Source organism: Anabrus simplex, chromosome X, assembly GCF_040414725.1.
Source record: "Anabrus simplex isolate iqAnaSimp1 chromosome X, ASM4041472v1, whole genome shotgun sequence".
In the NCBI taxonomy this organism is placed as follows: Eukaryota; Metazoa; Arthropoda; class Insecta; order Orthoptera; family Tettigoniidae; genus Anabrus; species Anabrus simplex.
In genome coordinates this window covers 113,725,119-113,745,047 of record NC_090279.1, presented here as the reverse complement: position 1 = coordinate 113,745,047, position 19,929 = coordinate 113,725,119, and the positions used below count along the sequence as shown (strand labels likewise).

General features: G+C 40.6%; 1 protein-coding gene across 1 annotated transcript in view; it reads left to right on the top strand.

The window, feature by feature from the left end:
- Positions 1 to 2,248: 2,248 nt before the first annotated feature.
- LOC136886203 (F-box/LRR-repeat protein fbxl-1) overlaps positions 2,249 to 19,929 on the top strand; it is a 36,034-nt gene continuing 18,353 nt past the window's right edge. Inside the window, exon 1 of the mRNA XM_067158937.2 lies at positions 2,249 to 2,703. The gene's annotated coding sequence lies outside the window, so the exon portion shown is untranslated. The remainder of the gene's footprint in view (positions 2,704 to 19,929) is intronic.

Below are 19,929 nucleotides of genomic sequence, written 5' to 3'. Positions count from 1 at the left end.
AAGAGTGTTGGTTAGGTTCAGGTAGTGACAAAACCATTGGATTGTGAAGAAGTAAAGGAGGTCTGGGGGTGCAAGCCCCCAGTCTAGGGCCGCAAAGCGGCTTGAAGGTCTCAAGCATTCTGTAGGGTGAAGCAGCATATGCCCATAGGGCGAATAGGAGGGCGATGCCCAACAATCGTCTTGCTGTGCATACACAAAATATTGAAAATAGGTAGCGGCATTCCCTTCCAGGGTTCGGCAGGAGGAAATACCATTTCATCGGATATCTTGTCGAATCCCTATTCAAGAGCTCTTTCTCCCTAGACGCGAGGGTGCATGAATTCCTTAGGCTGCCACAGCCCTGTATCTGCCACTGCATTAAGGTAAGTTTCATATAAACTTATTGCTGTTGTGTAGGCCTATTTCATATTGTTTAACTTACATTTTTTTTTTTTTACATTATGCTTTACATCACACTGACACACATAGGTCTTATGGCGACGATGGGATAGGAAAGGGCTAGGAGTTGGAAGGAAGCGGCTGTGGCCTTAATTAAGGTACAGTCCCAGCATTTGTCTGGTGTGCAAATGGAAAATCTCGGAAAACCATCTTCAGGTCTGCCGACAGTTGGGTTCGAACAGAGTATCTCCCGGATGCAAGCTCACAGCTGCGCGCCCAGTCGTGGTGTTTTTATTTGTGCTTTCATTCGGCTGGGGTTGGTAACATAAACTAATTATCGTGATTGATGGCAGTGATGTCACATTCTTTTCACGTTGGCCAATAGGATTGCAAGCAGCTACCTTATCAGTCGACAATGGCAGATGCTGCTCTTTATTAGGTTATAAAAGTAAATGCACTTCTGGGGGAATAATGGTGGGTTCCGAGACATCGCAATGGACACAAGTCTCCTCTGAAAGGAATTGCAAGAAAGATTTGCATCATTTCCACTTCCTTATAATGTTACAAACCTTGGGTTGAATGGTGTCAACTTTTCCTGATGTTATAATAATTATTAGGATGATGAGACAGCTAACAAGAATGGGAAAGACCAGCTTTCTGTGCTAGGCCTAAGATACAGAAAGTTGGTGGAAATGCTTGAGGACAACATGGACATGAGTGACATTCCCAAAAGAGTTTTGAGATGTGTGACATGAGGATGATTTAGTTTCTCTCTGCCTTTACAGTTAGTGCTAAAATGATTTGATAAAAAGGTTTGATTACCTACTTGTACTTCCACTGAGCAAGTGGCTGTGCATTTTGGGTCATGTGGCTATCAGCTTGCATTTGGGAGACAAACCCCCACTGTCGGCAGTGCTGGAAATAGTTTTCTGTGGTTTTCCATTTTCACAGCTGGCAAATGCTGGAGGCCACAGCCTCTTCCTTCCCACTCATAGGCCTTTCCTATCCCATCGTCGCCCAAAGATCTATCTTTGTTAGCTAACGCAGCATATCGAAGATGGTTTCGAAAGGAAACAGATCACTGGAGCTGTATTTGTCGACCTTACAGCTGCATGTGATACCGTCAACCATAGACGACTCCTTATGAAACTATACAATGCTACTAATGACTACCAGCTTACCTGCTTCATAAGGAACCTCCTTGAAAATTGAAGATGTTTTTGTTGAATTTCAGGGGAAAAGAAGCAGGTGGAGATCACAGAGGAATGGATTACCTCAGGGAAGTGTGCTCTCTCCGTCATTGTTCAACATCTACACCAATGACCAGCCGCTACCCGAAGGAACACAGAGCTTTATCTATGCAGATGACTGTGCCATTACCACTCAAGACAGCTGCTTTGGAGCTATTGAGCAGACAGGTGGTGGTGGTGATTATTGTTTTAAGAGGAAGTACAACTAGGCAACCATCCTCTAAATAACACTAATCAGAAAGAAAAAATGGAAGGGGTCCGACACTTCGAAAAATGAAGATATCGGCCAAAGGAAGACAAGGGCCATGAAGGGCGTGAAAATGAAAAGACTCCCTAGCCCTCGCAAACCTAATAGCGTCGGGGTCAGAAAGGAACAAGAGTTGACCAAGGGAGGTCGGATAGGATAGATAAAAGTGAGGAGCCGGGCACAAGTAAGTGGAAGCAATGCCAGGACTCAGCTAAGGGCCCCGCGCTCGCCAACGCACGCTCCAAAGTTCAGAGCCCCTGGGGCCCCTTTTAGTCGCCTCTTACGACAGGCAGGGGATACCGTGGGTGTTATTCTACCGACCCCACCCACAGGGGGATATTGAGCAGACATTATGTAATGCACTTTCAGTGATGTCTGATTACTACAGGGAGAATCAGCTGAGACCGAACCCTAGTAAAACTCAGACTTGTGCCTTCCACCTCAGAAATAAAATGGCAAACAGAACTCTGTGCCTTGGTGACGCACTTCTTAGAACATACCACATTCTTTGACCGCTATCGACATTTTTGTCGATCTATCCCCTGGAGACGTGACGTATGACTTGTTTTCTCCTTGACAGAGAGCGCTTCCGGCCATCAGCCGAAGTGTCTCCCAGCAGTCTTGTGCTCACTTTCTTTGGAATAAGAACGTTAGACGGTGAAGCCAACATGGCAGTCTACAAAACAATTCACATCTTGAGATGTGAAGTATTTTACTTGTGTCGTTTACTTTTCCTGCCGTGGATTTATCCACTCAATTGCCCGACTCTTTCTTTGAGTTGCTATCTTGTGACTACCTAAAGGCACTGTACTCCACCCGATTATTCAGGTAATTTTCATTTCTTGGCTTGTTATGGTTGCGTGGGCATATTAGTTATATATTTTTCTGCTAATTTCACGTTTCATTTTACTGTAGGTTTCCATTGATTTTTGTGTGCTCTATTTTTCTTGTCATATAAACCTGTGAGGATGGAGGATGATATTGGTCTGTTGTGTGATTGTTTTGTGTGCATGTGATATGATGCTTGAGACCTACTACTTTTTATCATTCGTCGATTTCTTTCATGGCCGAGCTCTGGATGTCTGATGCTGTGTTTTGACGCTATGACTGGTATTCATGTTCGTCCATGGCGAGGCGATACGGATACGTTGTGGGAGTGCTGGTTATGATGATGTTGCGGTGATTTAAGTTGGGATATGCCTTGCCTCGATGCGGCGATCCTTTATCATTCTTACGTATCTTGTATCGAACTCATGAGTCCATGAAAGCACGTGTCTTGCTTTGCGGATTACTGTATATTTGTTTTGTGTCTGGACATAATGATTATTCTGATTTACGTACACTTCTCTTGGGTTTCTGTGGTGCGTGTGTATGTGTGGTTGTGCTGTCTGTCTGCCTGATTAATAGTATTCTCCATTTCTCACAGTGTTATTTTTATTTTTATTTACATTTTCTTTATTTTCATTCTTTGGGCTATTTGCTGGCCTAATTATTTAGTAACGTTTGTTGTGTTCCTTTGAATGTGTCTTCTTTCATTGTTAGATTTGTTTACTCGCCTCGTAACTATGGCAACCATCTTTTATCTTTCTTTTGTTCTTTGAGATGCTGTGTATTCGAGATGGGGGATTGTTGCGATGAATCGCGTCTGGTGATGCTCGTTCTTATACACGGAGATATTTGAGTTGTGATCTGGATGTATCTAATGTTTTGATGTGTGTGAAGTTCCTTTAATGCATGTGCGTTTTATTATTTCACTGTGGGGAGCGACGCGTCATATGTCACGCATACGATATAAGGTGGGGCAATCCAACCGTACGTTTGGAGATGTTTGGGGTTGTAAGAGGCGAATGTGGCCATATTTGATTTGTGTTTGATGAGCCTCTTGGTATCAATTGGATGTATGAGATAGACACCTGACGTAAACCTCGGTGAGTAACATTTGTTCCTATTCATTTTCTTTTCATCTATCTTGTTTTGCCTTATGTTTATCAATAAACCTCAATATTTTTGACCCCATTCTTTCATTTGCTGGGAAGGGTTCTGGGTTCTTTCCATTCCCGTTCCTCCCCTTACTCTAATCTGGCATGAGTTCAGCTCCAGGCTGTTTTAGTCTGTTCCAGCCCGTCCACGGCCTATTAAAGAGGTAAGTAGGTAAGTATCCACGGACCTGTTGGTGTATGTACGTAAGAGTGTTTGTGCGCGTGTGTCTTCGGTAGTAAAGTATGCGTGTGCGTTGTGTGTGTGCATGTGTGCGTGAATGTCCTCGGTAGCAGAGAGTGTGTGTGTCCCCTGTGTGTGTAGGTGTGTGCGGATGAACTCTAAAAATCACTTGGGAAGGAACCACACTAGAACATTGCATCGCACCAAAATATCTTGGAGTTACCCTTGATCGTGCTCTCACTTACCAGAAACACTGCTCGAACACCAAGCAAAAAGTGGTAGCTAGAAATAATATTAAAAGGAAGATAACGGGTACTACCTGGGGGGCACATCCCAATACTGTGAGAACCTCTTCCATTGCTCTATGTTACTCTGCAGCGGAATATGCATCCCCAGTATGGTACAAGTCAAGTCACGCCAGGAAGGTAGATGTTGCTCTAAACAATACCTGTCGCATCATTACCGGCTGTCTAAAACCTACTCCGGTGGACAAATTGTACAGTCTTGCTTGTATTGCCCCTCCTGATATCCGTCGAGAGGTTGCAGCAAAAAACGAGAGGAATAAGGCGGAAACATCTGAAGCTCACCCTCTGTATGGACTCAGATCAAGGAAAAGTTTCCTCAGAACAACAGAGGCTCTTAACGGGATACCTCAGCAATCCCGAATTGATATGTGGCGCGCAAGATGCACTCGCTCCGAAGAATGGCTGACACCAAGTGAAGAACTACCACCTGGTCACATGGAGAAATGGAGTACTTCGAAATCAATGAACAGATTACGGGCAGGCGTGACAAGATGTAAAAGCAACCTGCAGAAGTGGAGTCATCATTGTGTGAGTGTGGTGCAATCCAGACGACGTCTCATTTGTTGCAGTGTAGTAAGTGCCCTAGAACATGCACAGTACAAGATCTACTTCAGGCAACAGAAAATGCACTGGATGTCGCCAATTTCTGGGCGAAAGTAGTAGACCTTTTTTTGATAAGTGTGACTTTGTCTATAATGTATGTAATTCAGTTAGAGTATATATGTATTTATAGTATTAATGCTTCTGATACAAATAAATAAATAAGTGCAAATTAAGGCAAATTGGGAGGGGAAAAAAAAAAACCCCTATGGATATCACTACCATCACAATATATTAGGTGAATTACAGTACCTTTTTCTCTGACCACCTCTGTTGAGCATGAACACAGAGGCCGACACAATACTACTGATCCGCTGGTAAACTTTGCTTATTCACACTGCAGTGTAAAATACATACATACATACATACATACATACATACATACATACATACATTACCATTATAGACTGTTATGCCTTTCAGTGTTCAGTCTGCAAGCCTCTGAGAATTTACTAAATGTTGCCACAATCCTCGATTTGCAACTGGTGTTGTGGCCTCATTTAGTTCTATACCTCTTATCTTTAAATCGTTAGAAACTGAGTCTAACCATTCTCGTCTTGGTCTCCCTCTACTTCTCTTACCCTCCATAACAGAGTCCATTATTCTCCTAGGTAACCTATCCTCATCCATTCGCCTCACATGACCCCACCACCGAAGCCGGTTTATGCGAACAGCTTCATCCATCGAGTTCATTCCTAAATTAGCCTTTATCTCCTCATTCCGAGTACATTCCTGCCATTGTTCCCACCTGTTTGTACCAACAATCATTCTTGCTACTTTCATGTCTGTTACTTCTAACTTATGAATAAGATATCCTGAGTCCACCCAGCTTTCGCTCCCGTAAAGCAAAGTTGGTCTGAAAACAGACAGATGTAGTTTTGTCTGGGTGCTGACTTCCTTCTTACAGAATACTGCTGACCTCAACTGCGAGCTCACTGCATTAGCTTTACTACACCTTGATTCAATCTCACTTACTATATTACCATCCTGGGAGAACACACAACCTAAATACTTGAAATTATCGACCTGTTCTAGCTTTGTATCACCAATCTGACATTCAATTCTGTTGAATTTCTTACCTACTGACATCAATTTAGTCTTTGAGAGGCTAATTTTCATACGATACTCATTGCACCTATTTTCAAGTTCCAAGATATTAGACTGCAGGCTTTCGGCATAGTCTGCCATTAAGACCAAGTCGTCAGCATAGGCCAAACTGCTTACTACATTTCCACCTAACTGAACCCCCCCCCCCCTGCCATTTTATACCTTTCAGCAGATGATCCATGTAAACTACGAACAGCAAAGGTGAAAGATTACAGCCTTGTCTAACCACTGTAAGTACCCTGAACCAAGAACTCATTCTACCATCAATTCTCACTGAAGCCCAATTGTCAACATAAATGCCTTTGATTGATTTTAATAATCTACCTTTAATTCCATAGTTCCCCAGTATGGCGAACATCTTTTCCCTTGGTACCCTGTCATATGCTTTCTCTAGGTCTACGAAACATAAACACAACTGCCTATTCCTCTCGTAGCATTTTTCAGTTACCTGGTGCATACTGAAAATCTGATCCTGACAGCCTCCTTGTGGTCTGAAACCACACTGGTATTACATTATTTCAGAAAGTAAATCAAATAAATTTTGCCAACCGGTGACTGTTCCACACACAAATGGTGTCTCAAAGGGCTGGCCTCTATAAGGGATAGTTTTTGTTTGTTTGTTTGTTATAGATAGTGCCATTTCTTTTTTGTTTTGACTCAGTTAATTTTTAACTGTTAAGTTTTTTGGTCTCGAAACAAATTTATGATTAAAAATCTAGAAAATAAGTGAAAAACGAACAAGGAATGAGACATGTTTCGTTCTTGAAAGATCATCATCACCACACACTTTTAAAATATTCTTCTTATTCTTTCTGTTATTATTGCCACAACCAGTCAAGTAGGCAGTGCGATTAGTGGTGCGCATCCGGGAGACAAACCCCACTGTCGGCAGCCCTCATGATCTTTTTCGGTGGTTTCCCATTTTCACACCAGGGCTGTTACCTTATTTAAGGCGATGGCCACTTCATTTCTATTCCTAGGCCTTTCCTGTCCCATCGTCGCCGTAAGACCTATCTTTGTCGGTGTGATGTAAAGCAGTTTGCAAAAAAAAAAAAAAAAAAAAAAAAAATTGTCATTTTAAATTTTTTTGAATTATTGATTTGAATGATTTAATTCATTTGTAAATTAAATCACTTGAGAAGAAACACAACAGTTCATCTTCAAGAATATTGTTAAAAATCCAACTTCTTGGTCAGAAAAGAGCTTACTATATAATAAATTTATAATCATCATCATTATTATTTCTTCACTTCAGCAATTATTGCAGTTGTGATTGAGCCTCCTCCAATTTGTCCTGTCCATCCACCGGGCGAGTTGGCCGTGCGGTTAGGAGCATGCATCTATGAGCTTGCATCCAGGAGATAGTGGGTTTGACCCCCACTGTTGGCAGACCTCCAGATGATTTTCCATGGTTTCCCATTTTCACCCCAGGCAAATGCTGAGGCTGTACCTTAATTAAGGCCACAGCCGCTTCTTTCCCATTCCTAGGCCTTTTCTATCCCATTGTCGCCATAAGACTATTTGTGTCGCTGCAACGTAAAAAAGAAACCTGTCCATCCACAGATGTTCATATATGCAGCGCTGGTTTACATCTCTCATCTCTCCAAAATCCATAAAAGTAGTTAGTGGAACGTAAAGCAAATAACATTATTTATTTATAACATCTCTCATTTCAAGGTCCTTGTAAATCTGCTTCTCCCTAACGTCACGAGATCTTCCTCTTGATCTCGTTTACAGGAACACTGCGCTCAAAATATACTGGAGGAGTCCTGTGGGGATCCATTCTTTTCATGTGACCATACCATTGCGGTCTCTTCACTTTGAGGCTCTCTAGCAAGCTTCTTGCCAATCTAAGCTGTTGTTGGATATCCACAATCCTTATTTTATCCATTTAAAAATTTTTTTTTTATAGACAAGAACGGAGCAACTTCATTTCTGTTGCCTGAAGACGACTCTTTGTTGATCCAGTAAGTGTTGCTGCTGCCAGACCATACATCAGTATAGGTATCAGATATAATTTGTACAAGTTGACTTTGGAAATTAATGGAAATATTTCATCCTAAAATATTTGACGTATAAGCGAGATAGAATGTGGAAGTTTTCTGTATTCTGTTGCTAATCTCTTGATGTATGTTATTGTCTGAGGACAAAACAATACCAACTACCGGTACTGGAAGTCGTCTACAAAATCCATCTCCTCACCTCCAATTTTTAGATGAACAGTTGAAGAGTTTCTACTTATCACCAAGTCAACTGTCTTGGTTTTGCTGATTTTATTAAGACTTAAGGTTGTAAAAGCTTTGTGGCGAAACTACATCATCTCTCCGCCACAGGAAGCTAGAGGGGCAGCAGCTGGACCTCGCCACACTAGGCAACGCCGGTGAAAGCGTGTAGACTGCCTGTCTGCTTTATGATATCCATGGCAGCATAATTAAAACAAGATGGCTGACACTTAAGATAATAACCAAATACATCGAGTGCCTAACTACGTAATGTTATCTATGAACGGTATTGTAGGAAACCACAATGTAGAGTTCCGTGCAGAGTAAACATGCAGTTCTATTTAATGTTGTGTTTACTGTAGCTGGCAAGTCAGTAAGTGTAATGATCCCCACGGTTGGTGACCCCAACGTGATTGATATCGTGTGATATAGTTTTCTGTATAAAGTCAGTAAGTGTAATGATCGCCACAGCTTCATGCCAAAGATCTAGTCTATCTTGTACTTCTGCTTCCGTCTCACCCCCATCATCAGCAAAAACCTGAGCATTACTTGCTGGATCCTTTCTTTTAACCACTTTTAAACTTCGTCCATTATGATAATGAAGAGGAGTGGTGAAAGATAATTTCCGTGCTGGTCTCGAGCCAACCTGTCCATCCTGGACCTGGACACAACTCTTGGTGTCATTATATAATAATTGTTGCACTCATGCTGTGATGTCATCGGGCACTTTCTTATGTCTCAAACATTCCTGTATATTCCTGTGTAGTAACATGCTCATATGCTTTCTCCATGTCCACAAAAATAGTTACAAGTGTTTTATCTTTCTCCCAATACTTCTCATAGAGCATTCTGGTGGCAAAAATGAGGTCTGTAATTGGTGATGATAATAATAATAATAATAATAATAATAATAATAATAATAACATACACACATGCATCTTCATTATAGACTGTTATGCCATTCAGCATTTAATCTGCAAGCATCTGTGAATGTACTAATCGCTGCCACAGTAATCTGTTTGTAACTAGTGCTGTGGCCTCATTTAGTTCTATACCTCTTATGTTTAAATTGTTAGCAATTGAGTCTAACCATTATGGTCGTGGTCTCCCTCCACCCCTCTTACCCTCCATAAGAGTCCATTATTCTCCCACCACCGGAGCCGGTTTGTGTGTACAGCTTCATCCATCGGGTTCATTCATAACTTAGCCTTTATATCCTCATTCTGAGTACCCTCCTGCCAATGTTCCCACCTGTTTGTACCAGAAATCATTCGCACTACTTTTATGTCTGTTACTTCTAACTTATGAATAAGATGCCCTGAGTCCACCCAGCTTTCAATCCTGTGAAGCAAAGTTGGTCTGAAAACAGACCGATGTAAAGATAGTTTCATCTGGGAGCTGACTTCCTTCTTACAGAATACTGTTGATCGCAACTGCGAGCTTACTGCATTAGCCTTACTGCACCTTGTTTCAATTTCACCTACAATATTACCGTCTTGGGAGAACACACATCCTAAATACTTGAAATTATCTACCTGTTCCAGATTTGTATCACCAATCTGACTTCAGTTCTATTGAATTTCTTACCTACTGACATCAGTTTAGTCATTGTAAGTGACTAATCTCATGTTTTAATCCGTATTGAAATCTGTTGATTAACAATAACAAAGTTTTATTATGATCCACCTTCGAGATCTTTGAATCTTTATAGACTTTTATCCACAAGGGATAAAAAACTTTTTTACCAGATTTCATTGCCAAGAAAATCTTCAAATTTAGCTCTTAAGATTGATTTTCACGTCTTTCTAAGATTTTAGACTTACTACTTGTTTTAAATATTTTAGAACTCATTCTTCCACAATTTTAATGTATCTATCCTATTAAGCACATGTAATTAAGGCATGTCTCCAAAGATTCTGTATTTTATGATATTCTAATAGAGTAAGTTTTAAGTTTGTGGAAAATGGTCTAATAGTTCTAAAGTCATTATTTACGAACATAACCATTCTTCGAGATTCAGATTTGGCTGATGGTGCTTTGTAAGGGAGCGAAACATGCCCCACATATAACTTTTTAACTAATGAAAATATTTTAAATGTGATAACATTATAATGTATTGAACAGGTGGAACATAATAAAACTTTGTTATTGTAAATAAAAATCAGTTTAGTCTTCGAAAGGCTAATTTTCATACCATACTCATTGCACCTATTTTCATGTTCCAAGATATTAGACTGCAGGCTTTCAGCACAACCTGCCATTAAGGCCAAGTCGTCAGCATAGGCCAGACTGCTTACTTCATTTCCACCTAACTGAATCCCTCCTTGCCACTTTATACCTTTCAGCAGATGATCCACGTAAACTACGAACAACAAAGGTGAAAAATTACAGCCTTTTCTAATCCCTGTAAGTACCCTGAACCAAGAACTCATTCTACATCAATTCTCACTGCAGCCCAATTGTCAACATAAATGCCTTTGATTGATTTTAATAATCTACCTTTAATTCCATAGTCCCCCAGTATGGCGAACATCTTTTCCCTCGGTACCCTGTCATATGCTTTCTCTAGATCTACGAAACATAAACACAACTATCTATTTCTCTCGTAGCATTTTTCAGTTACCTAGCGCGTACTGAAAATCTGGTCCTGACACTCCTCTGTGGTCTGAAACCGCACTGGTTTTCATCCAACTTCCTCTCAACCACTGATTACACCCTCCCTTCCAGGATGCCAGTGAATACTTTGCCTGGGGTTGGCATTTAAAAATAATTGGAAGTAGTAATACTAATACTGTGATGCCTGTGGGCGTAAACTAGAAACAGCTGCACAAACATTTCTGAAGGCCACACGACAACTCATTATCCTTTCATTTTAGTTTCATTACATTTATGTTTCTGACTACTTTCATTTCTGATACTCCACTTTCATTTTTGCAGACCACATTCACTCACTCTTCTAGGGTTAGTACACACTTTGTTGTCATGCCGTGTGCAGTAACATGAATAGATTTTTTAGCATGCATTCAGTACCAATCTGTTCTTGGAATTTCCCAAGTGGCCTGGCTGTTTAAACTTCTAATTGATAATTATTACACCATTTCCTTCCTAATTGAATGTGGGTCATCTTTGAATTGGGAAACCCTTAGTTCGTAATCATTCTGGTCACTGTAGGCCCCATTCACACAAAGGTAGATATTATCTTACCCAACATGAGCATGATACTCCACTGACCAAGTGAGTTGGCCATGCAGTTAGGGGCGTGCAGCTGTGAGCTTGCGCTCAGGAGATAGTGGGTTTGAACCCCAGCCCTGAAGGTGGTTTTCTGCGTTTTCCCATTTTCACACCAGGCAAATGCTGGGGTGTACCTTCGTTAAATCCGTGGCTTCTTCCCATTTCTAGCCCTTTCCTACCCCATCATCACCACAAGACCTATGTATGTCGGTGCGACATAAAGCAACTCATAAAAGAAAACCTGCTCTGTTAACGTGGCGAGGGACTTACGAGTCACCAGTTTGTGCTATTTTATCCTAAAGTAGCAGAATGTTAATGAGCCAAAGCAAGCAATTGAAACCTCCAGCTATATATACAGTGCTGGATGGCTGAGTACCTTGGAATGCGTGCTTTAACAACAAGGCTACCATGTTGTTTCGGAAGGCGGATAGACCAACATCCTTTCAGTTTTAGATACATACTGCAGAGATACCAACTATTGCGGATTGTCCATAATTATTACGGATTTCACCTCACGATTACGGCATTACGGTCAAAGTGGAAATTATTAAAGCTGACATTCACACGAAAATCATTTTCTACAGAAAAAAGAAAAGAAGGAAAAATGTTAAATCCTTCAGCATTTCTGCTCAATTCTCCTCGTTTCAGTGCTTGTGAGACAACGATACTTATTCTGTCGTCACTCCCTTTTGCTACCCATACGCTCTCTGCTATAAATCCTTAAGTAATGTATTTCTATATTAAGTGTACCGGACAGCTGATAGAAAGAATTGAGACCTACATTAAGGACATCTACACTGGAATCGCTTATGGTTCAAGAGACGAAAATGTGATCAGAAGGTGAAGGATGCTTGAAGAAAACCTACCTTGAAAAGCAGCTGCTGGGTGCGAAACGAGTTACAAGGGATGTTTTATCCCTGAATTAAGAGGTAGTATGCAAATGTTGTGTAATATGATATACTTTAAAACAGATTACTGTCGGGAAGGGCAAAGGAGGTGTCATTATTGAAAAAGGGAAGAGCATGCTTTGGACTTGTCTCGAAAATGCTCTGGGGTGCGGAGGGTGATTACTGATAATCCACTTCAACAGTTGGCACCTCTGATACTGTGTACAGTAGATTTAACCCTAGAAATGGTCTTTTAAAGAGGTCTGACAAAGAAAGTGCCTGGTTGTTTTTGGTCGGGAAGAGAGGTGATCCTTAATACTGTGGTAACCATGCCCAAAGGGCTCTAAGGGCATTTCAAAATCATCCTACCCTGTAACTTTTATGGGCTCAAACTCAAGGGTTACTTGTTATTGGGTCTATACCCCCAAACAAATAAATAAATAAATAAATAAATCCCTGCCTGCAGTTTTTAGGGCCTTATTTATAGCTACATGTTTGTGGTACTATATAGTAACAAATTATGTTACTAGCTGGCACTTGAGAGGAGTTTTTCTTATAATATTCACAAATCAAGGATGGAGTGCGGAGAAGGTGAAGTGTATCATCTGAGGTTGTTTAATACTGTTATTGGATTTATGTCCCACTAACTACTTTTATAGGGGCCGATGACCTTCGATGTTAGGCCCCTTTAAACAACAAGCATCATCATGAAATACTTTTACGGTTTTTGGAGATGCCGCAGTGCCAGAATTTAGTCCTGCAGGAGTTCTTTTAAGTGCCAGGAAAGCTACTGACACGAGGCTGATGTATTTGAGTACCTTCAAATACCACCGGACTGAGCCAGGATCGAACTTGCCAAGTTGGGGTCAGAAGGCCAGCTCCTCAACTGTCTGAGCTACTCAGCCCGGCTGATTGTAGTTTAGTTAAGATGGTGCACAATAGGATGGAAGACAAACTAGTCACAACAGTTAATGCAAAGAGTGACATAGATTACAACTTGCTTTACGTCGCACTGACACAGATAGGTCTTATGGATAGGAAGAGCCTAGGAGTGGGCAGGAATCGGCCGTGGTCTTAATTAAGGTACAGCCCCAGAATTTGCCTGGTGTGAAAATGGGAAACCACGGAAAACCATCTTCAGGGCTGCCGACAGTGGGGCTCGAACCCACTATCTCCTGAATGCAAGCTCACAGCTGCGCATCCCTAAGTGCACGGCCAACTTGCCTGGTCTTGGGAGATACTACTGGTGTGTAAAGACTGAATTACCGCTTAGAGAGTCGGCCACCGATGATGTTGAAGTTATGAATATACTAAGTTAACTACCGCTTATGAATTCAGCTCATATATCTATCTATATATATATATATATATATATATATATATATATATATATATATATACTAGCAAATGTACCCGTGCTTTGCTACGGTATTCTACATTGTATACGGATATCGAAGTAAATTACTGTACATGAAGTGAATAAGATTTTTAAAATTCCATGTCTTGTGGTGTTATCTGAGAAACAGCATAGGGAGGTCCGCAGATGTTATTACCAATGTAAAGTGTGAGTTGCGGAGTTGTGATAATAACGACAGGTCCACTTGTATACTGCAATTCACTATGCGTAACGTCAGTCACATTTTGATGTGATATTGAAAAAACAGAATCGGTAAAGGAGTTTTGAAAAAAATTGCACGCTCCTTTGCCTTCTGCTAGTCAAATCGAGAAGGGAATTATTCGTTACAATGGTACACAGGAGTTGGAGGAGGACCCCATTCTTACTGCCAGTTAAAGTAGATGTGGGAAGTACTGATTACAATAGCTACCTCCTGTTGACAGTCACTATTGATTTGTAAATTATTAATTACAATGGCAGACAAACCCCTTCTAGATCACTACAAATCAAATTCAATCTATAAAATATATAGATCGACATATGGAAGTATATGCATGTTCACCTTCATTTAGAGAATAACTGCTGCTAAACGGTGCATCATATCGAAAAACGGATTGTACAATACGACGCCTCTGGCCTCATTTAGCGATCTAAATGGCTGGTCCTATGATATTTCCTCGTATCTCACCTATTTAAAGGTAAGATTGTTTTAGAAACGTTGAATAGGATGAAATTTGTGTAAGATTTCCACACATTGAATTAGGTACTTTTCAGATACTTATGTGACAGCTTCAAACATAGAATTTGGCTCACATATGGCTACTGGGTGGGCCAATATTCCTGTAGAATTTGATGATCCTACCTTTCCTATAAGTGATTCAAACCATCAATTATACGTGTACAAAGTGCAAAATTGAGGTAAATCCAGAAATAGAGCCAAATTTAACGTATAAGGGATAGAGATACGACAAAATGTCATAGGACCAAAGTTGTTGATCACTCCAAATTGTGCCATTGTGCCATCAGCTTTGTGCTACGACTTACTGTTTAGCCACCAAATACCTCAAAAGGAAGGTCTACACCGTCATTAAAATCGCCTCCATATTTCGATATTTATCAGGGTTAAAAAATAAAAAAATAAACATCTTGTAATTTTCCCGTCGGTTACGGGCTAAAAGGTATAATTTTGCCAAATTTCAATTTTCTAGCTCATATGGCAGATTGTGCCGCCATCTTGATATGGGGGAGGGGGTTAAAAATGAGGACTTTCAGGAAACTTTTAAGCCCATGAAACTTATAGAACCAAACCAAACCCCATGGCACTTTATAGGTTATAATATAATATATATATTATATCTGATTGCGTTCCTATGTAGATTTGAAACTCCCAGCGCGTTCCCCTCAGAAAATGCTGAGAATTTCCGATTTTTCTAGGGATCCTGAAGTCATCAGCTTGTCCGGTACCAAGTATTAAGTTTCTATGATTCCTGGAAGTTTCTCATTAATTCACGTCTGTTTTCAGTTTTATGCCATAATTTATATATATATATAGAGTACAGTATATATAGATTGCTACATACTAACTTCCATTTATTATTATGGATTACATTTCACCCCCCCTTCCCTAGTGGTTCTAGGGGCATCTTACTCCCACGGTATATTTTCCAGGTTGTAAGTCATACGTCCATTATCTCGGCCATTTTGGACAATTTATTATTCATCGCAGCGACCCTGAAATCTATGGATTAGACACTGTTTTTGATTATTTTTATATATCAATCCCCCCTTGCCCTCCACCCCAAAGGGTGATGAACGTGGACTTAAAAAATATACAGAGAGTCACTATTCATCTCAGTGACCCCGAAAACTATGGATTCAACACTATTTTCGATTATTGTTATGTTTCACTCTCCCATCGCCCCCCTCCTACTCCAAAGGGGGCTGAACTTGGACTTTAAAAAAATAACGGAGTGTTACTATTCATCTCAGCGACCCCAAAAAGAATAGATTCGACACTACTTTTGATGATTTTTATATCTCAACCCCCTCGCCCCCTGCTCCTAAGAGTTCCTGGGGTGTATAACCCCACTTGGTTTGTCTCCTGATACTAAAAATCCAGTGTCACTATTCATCTCAGCGATCCCGAAAACTATGGATTCGACACGATTTTCTATTATTTTTATATATCACTCCCCCGCTGCCTGCTGTCATTTCTTGATGGATACAGTACTATTGCATCCATCTCTTGGCACAGGCCAGAGTAAAGTGTACCTTCCATTGAAGTCCCAGTCAACATCCATGGCTGTGACAATATGGAAGTTGCTGGGGTATGGGTAGTGCTGAGTAATGACATTCAGAGCATGACTAGTGCATCTGAGTGTTATGAAAGGTGCTGCTCATAGGGTCAGTTGTGCTGCAATAGTACTTTCTGACCCAGTGAGGAAAGCAATGCCAAACTCCCTCACTCCTCATCGTGCCTAATATGCCTCATTTTGGTGCTGCCATTGGTTTTTGGGGTTTCCTTATAGCCGCATAACTTTTGGTGGTGGTATTTGAGGATCCAACCAGCCTCTGGGCTGATGACCTAACAGACAGACAGATCACTCCCCCATTGCCCCCCCCACCCCAAAGGGAGCTGAACTTGGACATTAAAAAATTCTGGAGTGTCACTATTCATTTCAGCGAGCCTGAAAAGTATGGATTCGACACTACTTTCGATGAATTTTATATCTCATCCCTTCGCCTCTGGCCCTAAGGGATCCTGGGGTGTCTTATCCCGACGTGGTTTGTCTCCAGATACTAATAATCCAGAGTATACAATTCAGCTTGGCGACCCCGAAAACGACCTATTCAACATTATTTTCTATTTATTTTATAAATCACTCCCCCTTGCCCCCCACCCCAAAGGGGGCTGAACTTGGACTTTAAAACATTCCGGAGTGTCACTATTCATCTCAGTGACCCCGAAAAGAATGGATTCAACACTATTTTCGATTATTTTTATACCTATCCCCCTGACCCCCCTCCCCTAAGGGCGCTAGGGATGGTTTACCCCCACAGTGTTAGTCTCTAGATAGTAATACGTGTACCAAGTTTGGTTGAAATTGCTCCAGTAGTTTAGGAGGAGATGTGTCATTTACACACACATACATCCATTTTATAAAATATAGATAGAAGATAGGTAGATAGATTTTTATATCTCACTCCCCCCTCGCCTCCCACCGCAAAGAGGGCTGAACTTTGATTTTAAAAAATCCGGAGTGTTACTATTGATCTCAGCGACCCTGAAAACTTAATTCGACACTATTTTCAATCATTTTTATACCTGATCACCCCTAAGGGGGCCAGAGATGGCTTACCCCCACAGTGTTCGTCTCCAGATAGCAAATAATAAGTGTTCAAAATTTGATTGAAATTACTCCAGTGGTTTAGGAGGAGATTTGTCATTTACACACATGCATAGATACATCCATTTTTATATATAGTAAGATAAGATATACTACCTTATAATGAAATACCTAAAAATGGATTCCTTCTCTTTGATATTGACACCTGAACAATTCTTCCTGTAAATATGTGTCGTGAATAGAGTAGGTTCAAAGAATAGGCGTAGACTTTGAAATTAAAATGTCAATGAGGGATGCCAAGAAACAATATGATTGCTTATGAATTAGTTAATATGTAGCTCGTATCACTTCCATATGGAAGACGAGTGCTAAAGCAACCAACTTACAAAGTTCACGAGAAGGTTCACTGTATGGCTGAAGATGGAAGCACTTGCCGAACAGGCATCATTGTGCTGGACAGGATAAGGGAAAGAGGTATTGTAATTGACCCCATGGTACACTTCCAGAAAAGACTGTATCAGCCGGCAGCTGTTAATACGAAAAAAACGGAAATATATGAGCCAAGAATGAGCAACTTCTGGGAAGCATATAACATGAAAGAATTGAATGTGGTGGGGCTGATTATTGGAAGCCATGGGACAATCCCAAGATCTGTTGTGGAATTTTTAAAATTCCTTGGGTTCCAGCTGTGGGTTTGCTAGGAGGTCACACATTATGCTTTAAAGGGTCTCTGGTTGGATAATAGTTAATACTAGTAATAAAACAGTGAAACCCCTTTTGATTGAATATATATTGAATCCACCGTTTAATTCCCTATGTTTTTACATGTTAAAAAAGCCCTTAAATGACAGTTTGGACAGGTTCAAGACGAATGCAGTCAAATTTACAAGGAGTGTGGCGGTCCTTGACCCAGTTCGCTCGTTCCATGGACGTGTCTAAAGAAACAATTCTGAAATGTTTCCATCATGCAGAATTTGTGCCCCTATTAAATGAGAGGAAGAACCATCTCACATAGATAAAATTGTACTAACTGAGAAATTGAGATTTTTCCCAGAATATTTTCGCAGTGAATTGTCAGACTGTTTTTAGTGATTTTGATAATGTGCTGGAAGTCGACGATGATGTTCCTGGAACAATTGATGGAGTGTTACAAAAAGTAATTTCTTCAGAAGAAAGATTGTCTTAAAGAGAAGAAGAAGCAGTTGCTGTCCCCAAGGAGCCATGTCCTCATCGAAAAGCTGTGCACAGTCTATTAATGAGTCAGAACATTGTGTGTTAGTATATAACCAATCAGAAATGATTGAAACTCTATTTAGATTTCGTCGGAAAATTGAATCAGCGTGGGCACGTTCAAAAATCTAAAAATCTAATCAAAGTCTGTTTTTTTTTACTAAGCATTAAAGGGTGAGGACTTTATAGTACAAATAAAAATAAAACATAGGGCAATACTGTAGTGCTTTTTTTAATAGTTTTAGTGGACATAACATTCATTGTACTGTAGATAAATAAAAAAATCACTATTCTTATTATGTATTTACAGTATACAGTACACACTAGCTCAGAGTTTTTCCACTGAGGTCAATAGCTGCAGTCGCTGTAGTGCGGCCAGTATCCAGTATCCACGAGATAGTGAGTTAGCACTCCACTGTCAGCAGCCCTGAAAATGGTTTTCCGCGGTTTCCCATTTTCACACCAGGCAAATGCCTGGGGCTGTACTTTAATTAAACCCACGGCTGCTTCCTTCCCACTCCTAGCCCTTTCCTATCATCAAAGCCTTAGATGAACTGAGTCCATACTACGAAGAAAACCATCTAAAGCCTAACACCTCAAAGACGCAAGTTTGCACTTTTCACTTCAAGAATATGCGGGCAAGAAGAAAACTGAAGATTTTCTGGGAAGGTGCTCTCTTGGATCATTGCTCAACTCCTAAATATCTAGGGGTAACTCTGGATCGTGCACTCACGTATGAACAACATTGTGTTAACATGAAACACAAAGTATCTATGCAAAATTCCATTCTTCGCAAGTTATGCGGTACCAGCTGGGGAATGGAAGCTCAAACAATGAGAACTACTGCTTTAGCACTGAGCTACTCTGCAGCAGAATATGCATGCCCTGTTTGGTATAGATCATGTCATGCCAAACAGGTAGATATTGCTTTTAATGAAACTTGCCGGCTTATAACTGATTGCCTAAGATCTACACCTTGTGACGAGATATATTGCTTGGCTGGCAATGCTGCCCCAGATATCAGACGTGAAGTAGCTGCCAAACATGAAAGATCTAAAGTAGACATTTCCCAAACACATCCGTTACATGATTACCAACCTGCTCAACAACGATTGAAATCGAGGAGAAGTTTTCTTCATTCTACTGAGTGCCTTTCGGAGTCACCTCAGTCATCAAGACTAACTTCTTGGAGATCCAGAAACCTCCATCTCAATGGATGGATACGTCTGAAACTCTTCCAGCCAATTATGAAGAGTCGTGGTCTACATGGAAGAGTCTGAACAGGCTGCGGTCGGGGGTCGGTCGATCTAAGAACAATGTGAAGAAGTGGGGTCTATCTGAAGAGTCAACCCTCTGTGCCTGCGGAGAAGAACAAACCATGGCGCACCTTCTTAATTGCAATTTCTGCCCTCTTGTTTGCACCATGCAAGATTTGGTGAAGGCCACACCAAATGGTTGAGATCTTACCAAATTCTGGTCCGATATGATATAATTGTTACTTGAATATACCTCTAGTATGTTTTCACCAGTTAGGCCTATCTATTTCTCATTCTTAATTAATAATTTATA